This window comes from Callorhinchus milii, unplaced genomic scaffold, assembly GCF_018977255.1.
Source record: "Callorhinchus milii isolate IMCB2004 unplaced genomic scaffold, IMCB_Cmil_1.0 Scaffold5, whole genome shotgun sequence".
In the NCBI taxonomy this organism is placed as follows: domain Eukaryota; kingdom Metazoa; phylum Chordata; class Chondrichthyes; order Chimaeriformes; family Callorhinchidae; genus Callorhinchus; species Callorhinchus milii.
In genome coordinates, this window is record NW_024704746.1 from 761,518 (window position 1) to 771,876 (window position 10,359).

The window sequence follows — 10,359 nt, forward strand, 5'->3', positions numbered from 1 at the left end:
TTTAACGGAGTCTCAGTGTCCTGACCTCAACCCCCCCCACCCCCTTCCTGGCAACCTGTTCTAGTCGTTAATTACCTTCTGGGTAAAGAAACACTTCCTGGTGTCTGTCCTGATAGTGCCCTTTGCAACTCTTAGACCAATGTCCTCTTGTTCCACTGTCTTGGTGCATCCTAAAGTATTATTCTAAGTTTGCTTTTTCAATTCCATTTAAAATTCCTGCACCTCTATGAGGTTTCTCCTCTCTCGAGACTGACCCTCTGTTCTGAGCCTCTATCTCACTGCCTTGGAGTTGAGGAAACCAGTTTAACTAATAATAATAATAAATTCTTACATTTGGTACAGTACCTTTCATGTTGGGAGGATGTACCAAAGCACTCCAGAGGATATATTGTAATGTAGTGTAGTGACTGTGTTTTTTATGGGCTGACGGACAGTGGGCATCCTCACCCACAGAACTGATTGGGAACGAAGCCAATGTCTAAGGACAGTAATCCCAAGCGAAGCCGTGTGGCTTTTATTGTGAAATGCAGATTATTTCCAAACAACTTGTCCTTCACTTTAACTGATGAGCACAGAGCTGAGCTGTCACTCGCTTCGCAGGTTAACACAGCGCTTGCTTCGACATTCAAAAAAAAACGTTTCACTGCAAATTAAAATGCAAGAAAAATGATTAGGCTCCTTCACACCGCGAAGAGTTTAAATAAAGTCAAGTTATGAAATGAAACCATGGTGATGACATTTGAAGTGAATCATTTTTGTTTCATTCTCTTTCTTCTGATAAGATGGAGTATAATTTTAATGATGTTTTAGCAGGAACAAATTGGCACAATTAATGCATACTTAGGCTGAGAATGGAGGAGAGGTTACCATGGCAACCGTCACTGCTTTAGACGTGTAGGCATCCTCCACCACTATTTGTTCCCTTCGTGATCTTACCTGTAGGGATTACAAATAGCTTTAGATCATTCTGCCAAGAATATATATATATAGATATAGTTCAACTGATTTAATTACCTTTTTGCTTATATGAATGTTTTCTTCAATCATATCAATAATATGTATTTGTTACAGCACCTTTCACATCGAGGGGACATTTCAAAGCGCTGCACTGTAAACTGTAGTGACCGTGTACTTTGTAGGCAACACGGCAACCAATGTATGCACGGCATTGCCCCACCATCAGCCATGACGTGACTGACTGATTTGTATCTGGGGGATTGTCGGCCACGACACCGGGAGAGAAACTTCTTTTTCTCTCTTTTTGGAATAGCTCCAGGGGATCTTTAACATCCACCTAAACAGGCACAGACTCTGTCTACTGTCTCATCTCCGACAATGCAACCTGATCCCGTCCCACATCCCAGCACTGGAAAATAGATAAACTGTTTTGAAATCTGGGTCACTGGGGATAAAGTTTTTTCTCCCACTAAAGCCTTACTCCCTCATTGCCCAGTCTTCAGATCAGAATTCCTCTTCGACCGTACATAAGGTCATCTCCCCTTTCTCCCTGCGCTCAGCATCAAACTGAATGCAAAATACTGCAGATGCTGGAAATCTGAAAACAAAAACAAAAGTCGCTGGGAGCACTCAGCAGGTCAGGCAGCATCTATGGAGAAAGGAAAGTGAGTCAACGTTTCGGGTCCACAACCCTTCATCACTTTCCTTTCTCCACAGACGCTGCCTGACCTGCTGAGTGTTCCCAATGACTTCTGCTTTTCAGAATCAAAATATGTCACTGTTAAGCGCTCCAAGACACTACTCCAGTGACGGGCGCTAAATAAATGCTAGTTGTTGCTGATACAAAGTACCTGCTGAAAACAGGCTGTGATGAGATTTTCAGGCACCAGGTTCCAGCAAACCACAATAGTGCAGATAGTCAATAACTCCCTTTGTATGAGCCCTGAGAGAATAAATTCAAGCGAGCAGGCTAGCGAGTGGGCCAGGGAGCAGGCTAGCGAGTGGGCCAGGGAGCAGGCTAGCGAGTGGGCCAGGGAGCAGGCTAGCGAGTGGGCCAGGGAGCAGGCTAGCGAGTGGGCCAGGGAGCAGGCTAGCGAGTGGGCCAGGGAGCAGGCTAGCGAGTGGGCCAGGGAGCAGGCTAGCGAGTGGGCCAGGGAGCAGGCTAGCGAGTGGCCCAGGGAGCAGTGTAGCGAGTGGGCCAGGGAGCAGGCTAGCGAGGGCCAGGGAGCAGGCTAGCGAGTGGGCCAGGGAGCAGGCTAGCGAGTGGGCCAGGGAGCAGGCTAGCGAGGGCCAGGGAGCAGGCTAGCGAGGGCCAGGGAGCAGGCTAGCGAGTGGGCCAGGGAGCAGGCTAGCGAGTGGGCCAGGGAGCAGGCTAGCGAGGGCCAGGGAGCAGGCTAGCGAGTGCGCCAGGGAGCAGGCTAGCGAGTGGGCCAGGGAGCAGGCTAGCGAGTGGGCCAGGGAGCAGGGTAGCGAGTGGGCCAGGGAGCAGGGTAGCGAGTGGCCCAGGGAGCAGGCTAGCGAGTGGCCCAGGGAGCAGGCTAGCGAGGGCCAGGGAGCAGGGTAGCGAGTGGCCCAGGGAGCAGACTAGCGAGTGGGCCAGGGAGCAGGCTAGCGAGTGGGCCAGGGAGCAGGCTAGCGAGTGGGCCAGGGAGCAGGCTAGCGAGTGGGCCAGGGAGCAGGCTAGCGAGTGGCCCAGGGAGCAGTGTAGCGAGTGGGCCAGGGAGCAGGCTAGCGAGGGCCAGGGAGCAGGCTAGCGAGTGGGCCAGGGAGCAGGCTAGCGAGTGGGCCAGGGAGCAGACTAGCGGAGGGCCAGGGAGCAGGCTAGCGAGGGCCAGGGAGCAGGCTAGCGAGTGGGCCAGGGAGCAGGCTAGCGAGTGGGCCAGGGAGCAGGCTAGCGAGGGCCAGGGAGCAGGCTAGCGAGGGCCAGGGAGCAGGCTAGCGAGTGCGCCAGGGAGCAGGCTAGCGAGTGGGCCAGGGAGCAGGCTAGCGAGTGGGCCAGGGAGCAGGGTAGCGAGTGGGCCAGGGAGCAGGGTAGCGAGTGGCCCAGGGAGCAGGCTAGCGAGTGGCCCAGGGAGCAGGCTAGCGAGGGCCAGGGAGCAGGGTAGCGAGTGGCCCAGGGAGCAGACTAGCGACTGGGCCAGGGAGCAGGCTAGCAAGTGGCCCAGGGAGCAGGCTAGCGAGTGGGCCAGGGAGCAGGGTAGCGAGTGGGCAAGGGAGCAGGCTAGCGAGTGGGCCAGGGAGCAGGGTAGCAAGTGGGCCAGGGAGCAGGCTAGAGAGGGCCAGGGAGCAAGGTAGCGAGGGCCAGGGAGCAGGCTAGCGAGGGCCAGGGAGCAGGCTACCGAGTGGGCCAGGGAGCAGACTAGCGAGTGGGCCAGGGAGCAGGCTAGCGAGGGCCAGGGAGCAGGCTAGCGAGGGCCAGGGAGCAGGCTAGCGAGTGGGCCAGGGAGCAGGCTAGCGAGTGCCAGGGAGCAGGCTAGCAAGTGGCCCAGGGAGCAGGCTAGCGAGTGGGCCAGGGAGCAGGGTAGCGAGTGGGCAAGGGAGCAGGCTAGCGAGTGGGCCAGGGAGCAGGGTAGCAAGTGGGCCAGGGAGCAGGCTAGAGAGGGCCAGGGAGCAAGGTAGCGAGGGCCAGGGAGCAGGCTAGCGAGGGCCAGGGAGCGGGGTAGCGAGTGGCCCAGGGAGCAGACTAGCGAGTGGGCCAGGGAGCAGGCTAGCGAGGGCCAGGGAGCAGGCTAGCGAGGGCCAGGGAGCAGGCTAGCGAGTGGGCCAGGGAGCAGGCTAGCGAGTGGGCCAGGGAGCAGGCTAGCGAGGGCCAGGGAGCAGGCTAGCGAGGGCCAGGGAGCAGGCTAGCGAGTGCGCCAGGGAGCAGGCTAGCGAGTGGGCCAGGGAGCAGGCTAGCGAGGGCCAGGGAGCAGGGTAGCGAGTGGGCCAGGGAGCAGGCTAGCGAGTGGCCCAGGGAGCAGGCTAGCGAGTGGCCCAGGGAGCAGGCTAGCGAGGGCCAGGGAGCAGGGTAGCGAGTGGCCCAGGGAGCAGACTAGCGACTGGGCCAGGGAGCAGGCTAGCGAGGACCAGGGAGCAGGCTAGCAAGTGGCCCAGGGAGCAGGCTAGCGAGTGGGCCAGGGAGCAGGGTAGCAAGTGGGCAAGGGAGCAGGCTAGCGAGTGGGCCAGGGAGCAGGCTAGCGAGGGCCAGGGAGCAGGCTAGCGAGTGGGCCAGGGAGCAGGCTAGCGAGTGGGCCAGGGAGCAGGCTAGCGAGTGGGCCAGGGAGCAGGCTAGCGAGGGCCAGGGAGCAGGCTAGCGAGGGCCAGGGAGAAGGCTAGCGAGTGCGCCAGGGAGCAGGCTAGCGAGTGGCCCAGGGAGCAGGCTAGCGAGTGGCCCAGGGAGCAGGGTAGCGAGTGGGCCAGGGAGCAGGCTAGCGAGTGGCCCAGGGAGCAGGCTAGCGAGTGGCCCAGGGAGCAGGCTAGCGAGGGCCAGGGAGCAGGGTAGCGAGTGGCCCAGGGAGCAGACTAGCGAGTGGGCCAGGGAGCAGGCTAGCGAGGACCAGGGAGCAGGCTAGCAAGTGGCCCAGGGAGCAGGCTAGCGAGTGGGCCAGGGAGCAGGGTAGCAAGTGGGCAAGGGAGCAGGCTAGCGAGTGGGCCAGGGAGCAGGGTAGCAAGTGGGCCAGGGAGCAGGCTAGAGAGGGCCAGGGAGCAAGGTAGCGAGGGCCAGGGAGCAGGCTAGCGAGGGCCAGGGAGCAGGCTACCGAGTGGGCCAGGGAGCAGACTAGCGAGTGCGACAGGGAGCAGGCTAGCGAGTGGGCCAGGGAGCAGGTTAGCGAGGACCAGGGAGCAGGCTAGCGAGTGGGCCAGGGAGCAGGCTAGCGAGTGGGCCAGGGAGCAGGCTAGCGAGTGGGCCAGGGAGCAGGCTAGCGAGGGCCAGGGAGCAGGCTAGCGAGTGGGCCAGGGAGCAGGCTAGCGAGTGGCCCAGGGAGCAGGCTAGCGAGTGGCCCAGGGAGCAGTGTTGCGAGTGGGCCAGGGAGCAGGCTAGCGAGGGCCAGGGAGCAGGCTAGCGAGTGGGCCAGGGAGCAGGCTAGCGAGTGCGCCAGGGAGCAGGCTAGCAAGTGGGCCAGGGAGCAGGCTAGCGAGGGCCAGGGAGCAGGCTAGCGAGGGCCAGGGAGCAGGCTAGCGAGGGCCAGGGAGCAGGCTAGCGAGTGCGCCAGGGAGGAGGCTAGCGAGTGGGCCAGGGAGCAGGCTAGCGAGTGGGCCAGGGAGCAGACTAGCGAGTGGGCCAGGGAGCAGGCTAGCGAGGGCCAGGGAGCAGGCTAGCGAGGGCCAGGGAGCAGGGTAGCGAGTGGCCCAGGGAGCAGACTAGCGACTGGGCCAGGGAGCAGGCTAGCGAGGACCAGGGAGCAGGCTAGCAAGTGGCCCAGGGAGCAGGCTAGCGAGTGGGCCAGGGAGCAGGCTAGCGAGTGGGCCAGGGAGCAGGCTAGCGAGGGCCAGGGAGCAGGCTAGCGAGGGCCAGGGAGCAGGCTAGCGAGTGGGCCAGGGAGCAGGCTAGCGAGTGGGCCAGGGAGCAGGCTAGCGAGTGGGCCAGGGAGCAGGCTAGCGAGGGCCAGGGAGCAGGCTAGCGAGGGCCAGGGAGCAGGCTAGCGAGTGCGCCAGGGAGCAGGCTAGAGAGTGCGCCAGGGAGCAGGGTAGCGAGTGGGCCAGGGAGCAGGGTAGCGAGTGGGCCAGGGAGCAGGGTAGCGAGTGGCCCAGGGAGCAGGCTAGCGAGTGGCCCAGGGAGCAGGCTAGCGAGTGGCCCAGGGAGCAGGGTAGCGAGTGGCCCAGGGAGCAGGGTAGCGAGTGGCCCAGGGAGCAGACTAGCGAGTGGGCCAGGGAGCAGGCTAGCGAGGACCAGGGAGCAGGCTAGCAAGTGGCCCAGGGAGCAGGCTAGCGAGTGGGCCAGGGAGCAGGCTAGCGAGTGGGCCAGGGAGCAGGCTAGCGAGTGGGCCAGGGAGCAGGCTAGCGAGTGGGCCAGGGAGCAGGCTAGCGAGGGCCAGGGAGCAGGCTAGCGAGGGCCAGGGAGAAGGCTAGCGAGTGCGCCAGGGAGCAGGCTAGCGAGTGGGCCAGGGAGCAGGCTAGCGAGGGCCAGGGAGCAGGGTAGCGAGTGGGCCAGGGAGCAGGCTAGCGAGTGGCCCAGGGAGCAGGCTAGCGAGTGGCCCAGGGAGCAGGCTAGCGAGGGCCAGGGAGCAGGGTAGCGAGTGGCCCAGGGAGCAGACTAGCGAGTGGGCCAGGGAGCAGGCTAGCGAGGACCAGGGAGCAGGCTAGCAAGTGGCCCAGGGAGCAGGCTAGCGAGTGGGCCAGGGAGCAGGGTAGCAAGTGGGCAAGGGAGCAGGCTAGCGAGTGGGCCAGGGAGCAGGGTAGCAAGTGGGCCAGGGAGCAGGCTAGAGAGGGCCAGGGAGCAAGGTAGCGAGGGCCAGGGAGCAGGCTAGCGAGGGCCAGGGAGCAGGCTACCGAGTGGGCCAGGGAGCAGACTAGCGAGTGCGCCAGGGAGCAGGCTAGCGAGTGGGCCAGGGAGCAGGGTAGCGAGTGGCCCAGGGAGCAGGCTAGCGAGTGGCCCAGGGAGCAGGCTAGCGAGTGGCCCAGGGAGCAGGCTAGCGAGTGGCCCAGGGAGCGGGGTAGCGAGTGGCCCAGGGAGCAGGCTAGCGGGTGGCCCAGGGAGCAGGCTAGCGAGTGGCCCAGGGAGCGGGGTAGCGAGTGGCCCAGGGAGCAGAGTAGCGAGTGGCCCAGGGAGCGGGGTAGCGAGTGGCCCAGGGAGCAGGGTAGCGAGTGGCCCAGGGAGCAGGCTAGCAAGTGGCCCAGGGAGCGGGGTAGCGAGTGGCCCAGGGAGTAGGGTAGCGAGTGGCCCAGGGAGCAGGGTAGCGAGTGGCCCAGGGAGTAGGGTAGCGAGTGGCCCAGGGAGCAGGGTAGCGAGTGGCCCAGGGATCAGGGTAGCGAGTGGCCCAGGGAGTAGGGTAGCGAGTGGCCCAGGGAGCGGGGTAGCGAGTGGACTAGGGACTACGCTAGGGAGCAGGAACACAGGAGGTCATAGGGATTGGCTGGGACAATTCTACAGAGACATTGGAAGATAAGTGGACCAGGATCTTATAGCTAATCTGCAGGGGTTTAGGGAGAAGGCAGTGCATGTGGATCAGGGACAAAGAATTGCTAGTAGGTATCCCATAGTAAGCTGCAGTGAAGAGATCACTAAGTAAACAAGCGATCCACCTCAGAAGGTCGAGCAGGGTATCCACTGCAGAGATGTTCCCCACATTTCCTCTCTCCTCAAGGCTTTGCCTGACCCAACTGTCCAGTGCCTTGGGACGTCCTCCTGACTTGAAAGGCTCTCTATAAATGAAATCTTGTTGTTGTTGTTGTTGTTGTTGCATTCCTTGGTGCTCCCCTGGTTTAATAAGCAGGGCAAGCAAGATTCCTGTGTATGGATTGTTATGAAAAATCCAGAGTTCACTTATGATAAAGTAACAATCCTTGTATTTGATCGAGCGCCTTTCACATTGGGAGGACATTTCAAAGCGCTTCATGGGTTATACTGTAAAGTGACCGTGTATTTGTACGTGCACTTAGCAACCAATTTGCGGACAGCGATGTCCCACAAACAGCCACAGAGCGAACAGCCAATTTGATTTGGTGGGGGTTTGGATGGGGTTTGTCAGCCAGGACACTGGGAGAGAGAAACTCTCTTTTCTTTTCGAGCCGTTCTGTGGAATCTTGAACGTCCAACCTGAACAAGCGCAATCTCCCCGAAAGGATAGCACCTCGACAATGTAGTGCTCTCCCAGTGCTAACCTGGACCAGCATTGCTTCCGCACACTGAACTCACACAAATCATGTAAAACTGCATCAGAAGCTTGTGTGCACCTACTGCTATTGCAGTACTTGCGCTGCTCAGGCAGTAAGCCATGGATCGCAGACCAATTTTAGCAGTTGTTTTGGTGTCCATTCCAGCAAGACCTGAATGAAGATAGATAGAATCAATAGGGTGTTGAACACAATAGGGTATATAAAACATTAGGGTTTATAAAGCACAATAGCATTCAAATACAACAGATATTTCTGATTTAATTCACCACAGTGATACGTTAGTCAAGGCTAGAAATGGCTATATGGGGAGATGAGGAAACAACTGGGGCTTTGTCCACACTGCAATTGCTTTTTAAATATTAATTTAATCGTTAGTCATAATCTACGCTTCCTGAGGACACTTTCACGCATCAGTCGACCAAGGTCACAGCTACCTTTAAATGAGATGAAAAGACAGTATATGTGACCATTACATTACTGGATTAATAATAATAATGAAATGCTAATAACTGCATTTGTAAATGGTACAGTGAGCACTATATTCAAATAGTACCACGGGATCTGTAATGTCCCTGAGCAGGCAGATGGGATCTCGGTTTAACGTCTCGTCAGAAGGATCGCATTGTCAGGATTGTATTCCATCCCCCAATCACTCCCCCTCGCCCCCTCCTTAGCCTCCTTCAAGTCGCGCCTCAATACCCTCCTCTTCGACCATGCTATCGGCTACCCACCTTCCCCTCCCCTCCCTTCTCCCCCCTGACCCCAGCTCGGGTCTGAAATGCTGTTCACTGTCCAGTGCCTTGGGATGTCCTCCCGACGTGAAAGTATAGTACAAATGTAATCTTGTTGTTGTTGTATAAGAGCATCAGCCTGTGATCTGTGAGGTCAAAGTCCTGATGTGGGGTTTGGGACTCGCAGGCTACTGACTGAGCCAGGCTGACAGTCAGTGACTGAGCCAGGCTGACAGTCAGTGACTGAGCCAGGCTGGCAGTCAGTGACTGAGCCAGGCTGACAGTCACTGAGCCAGGCTGACAGTCAGTCACTGAGCCAGGCTGACAGTCACTGAGCCAGGCTGACAGTCACTGAGCCAGGCTGACAGTCAGTCACTGAGCCAGGCTGACAGTCACTGAGCCAGGCTGACAGTCAGTGACTGAGCCAGGCTGGCAGTCAGTGACTGAGCCAGGCTGACAGTCACTGAGCCAGGCTGACAGTCAGTCACTGAGCCAGGCTGACAGTCACTGAGCCAGGCTGACAGTCAGTGACTGAGCCAGGCTGGCAGTCAGTGACTGAGCCAGGCTGACAGTGACTGAGCCAGGCTGACAGTCAGTCACTGAGCCAGGCTGACAGTCACTGAGCCAGGCTGGCAGTGACTGAGCCAGGCTGGCAGTCAGTGACTGAGCCAGGCTGACAGTGACTGAGCCAGGCTGACAGTCAGTCACTGAGCCAGGCTGACAGTCACTGAGCCAGGCTGGCAGTGACTGAGCCAGGCTGACAGTCACTGAGCCAGGCTGACAGTGACTGAGCCAGGCTGGCAGTCAGTGACTGAGCCAGGCTGACAGTCACTGAGCCAGGCTGACAGTCAGTCACTGAGCCAGGCTGACAGTCACTGAGCCAGGCTGACAGTGACTGAGCCAGGCTGGCAGTCAGTGACTGAGCCAGGCTGACAGTCACTGAGCCAGGCTGACAGTGACTGAGCCAGGCTGGCAGTCAGTGACTGAGCCAGGCTGACAGTCACTGAGCCAGGCTGACAGTCACTGAGCCAGGCTGACAGTGACTGAGCCAGGCTGGCAGTCAGTGACTGAGCCAGGCTGACAGTCACTGAGCCAGGCTGACAGTGACTGAGCCAGGCTGACAGTCAGTCACTGAGCCAGGCTGACAGTGACTGAGCCAGGCTGGCAGTCAGTGACTGAGCCAGGCTGACAGTCACTGAGCCAGGCTGACAGTCAGTCACTGAGCCAGGCTGACAGTCACTGAGCCAGGCTGACACATGATCTCAACTGACCCATCTGAGACATTATTTTTATTATACAAGTTGTTTTTTTCTTAAGAGTCGGAGAAAAAACAACTTCCCAAAATAAGTCAGAATTTAAGAGAGTCTCCACAATTCTGTGTGATCTCAAAATTTGAGACAAAATGGACTCAGCGACTGACCAGGTTGAATTTCAGACCTCTGTTTGTTCACGAGCTATTAATGAGTTGCCCCTCGCTCTCCCCCCCACCACAACCCCCCAGAAAGAAAGCAATTACCTGCTATGACACTTGAGCTGACCAGAGGAAGAATACTCATTCTGAACATAGACATCAGCAGCTCTCCAGGGAAAGCAAAATAGTATTTATTAAGTTACGACAAACTTCCCTTCTCTCGAACCAGAAAACCTACGATAATACCTTTGGGGAAGAAAGAGAGAGAGAAAGTAAGAGAGAGAACACAAAATATTGAAGGACATCGCACCTCACTCACTTGGCAACAGAGGTTTAATGAAGCGTGTTAAAGTGCGGTATGGTCATACAGTGTGTGTGTTATACTCTGTGTGGAGTCCTATAGCATAGTGTTTAGTGCTCTCACCTCACGAGCGAGAAGACCCT

The 10,359-nt window shown here is 58.3% G+C and overlaps 1 long non-coding RNA gene across 1 annotated transcript; it reads right to left on the reverse strand.

Moving 5' to 3' along the window:
- Positions 1–905: 905 nt before the first annotated feature.
- LOC103185293 lies at positions 906–10,138 on the reverse strand. The gene is made up of 3 exons (XR_006085146.1): positions 10,021–10,138; positions 7,793–7,923; positions 906–936 (listed from the first exon to the last, which is right to left on the reverse strand). It is a non-coding gene; the product is annotated as an uncharacterized LOC103185293 (long non-coding RNA).
- Positions 10,139–10,359: the final 221 nt, after the last annotated feature.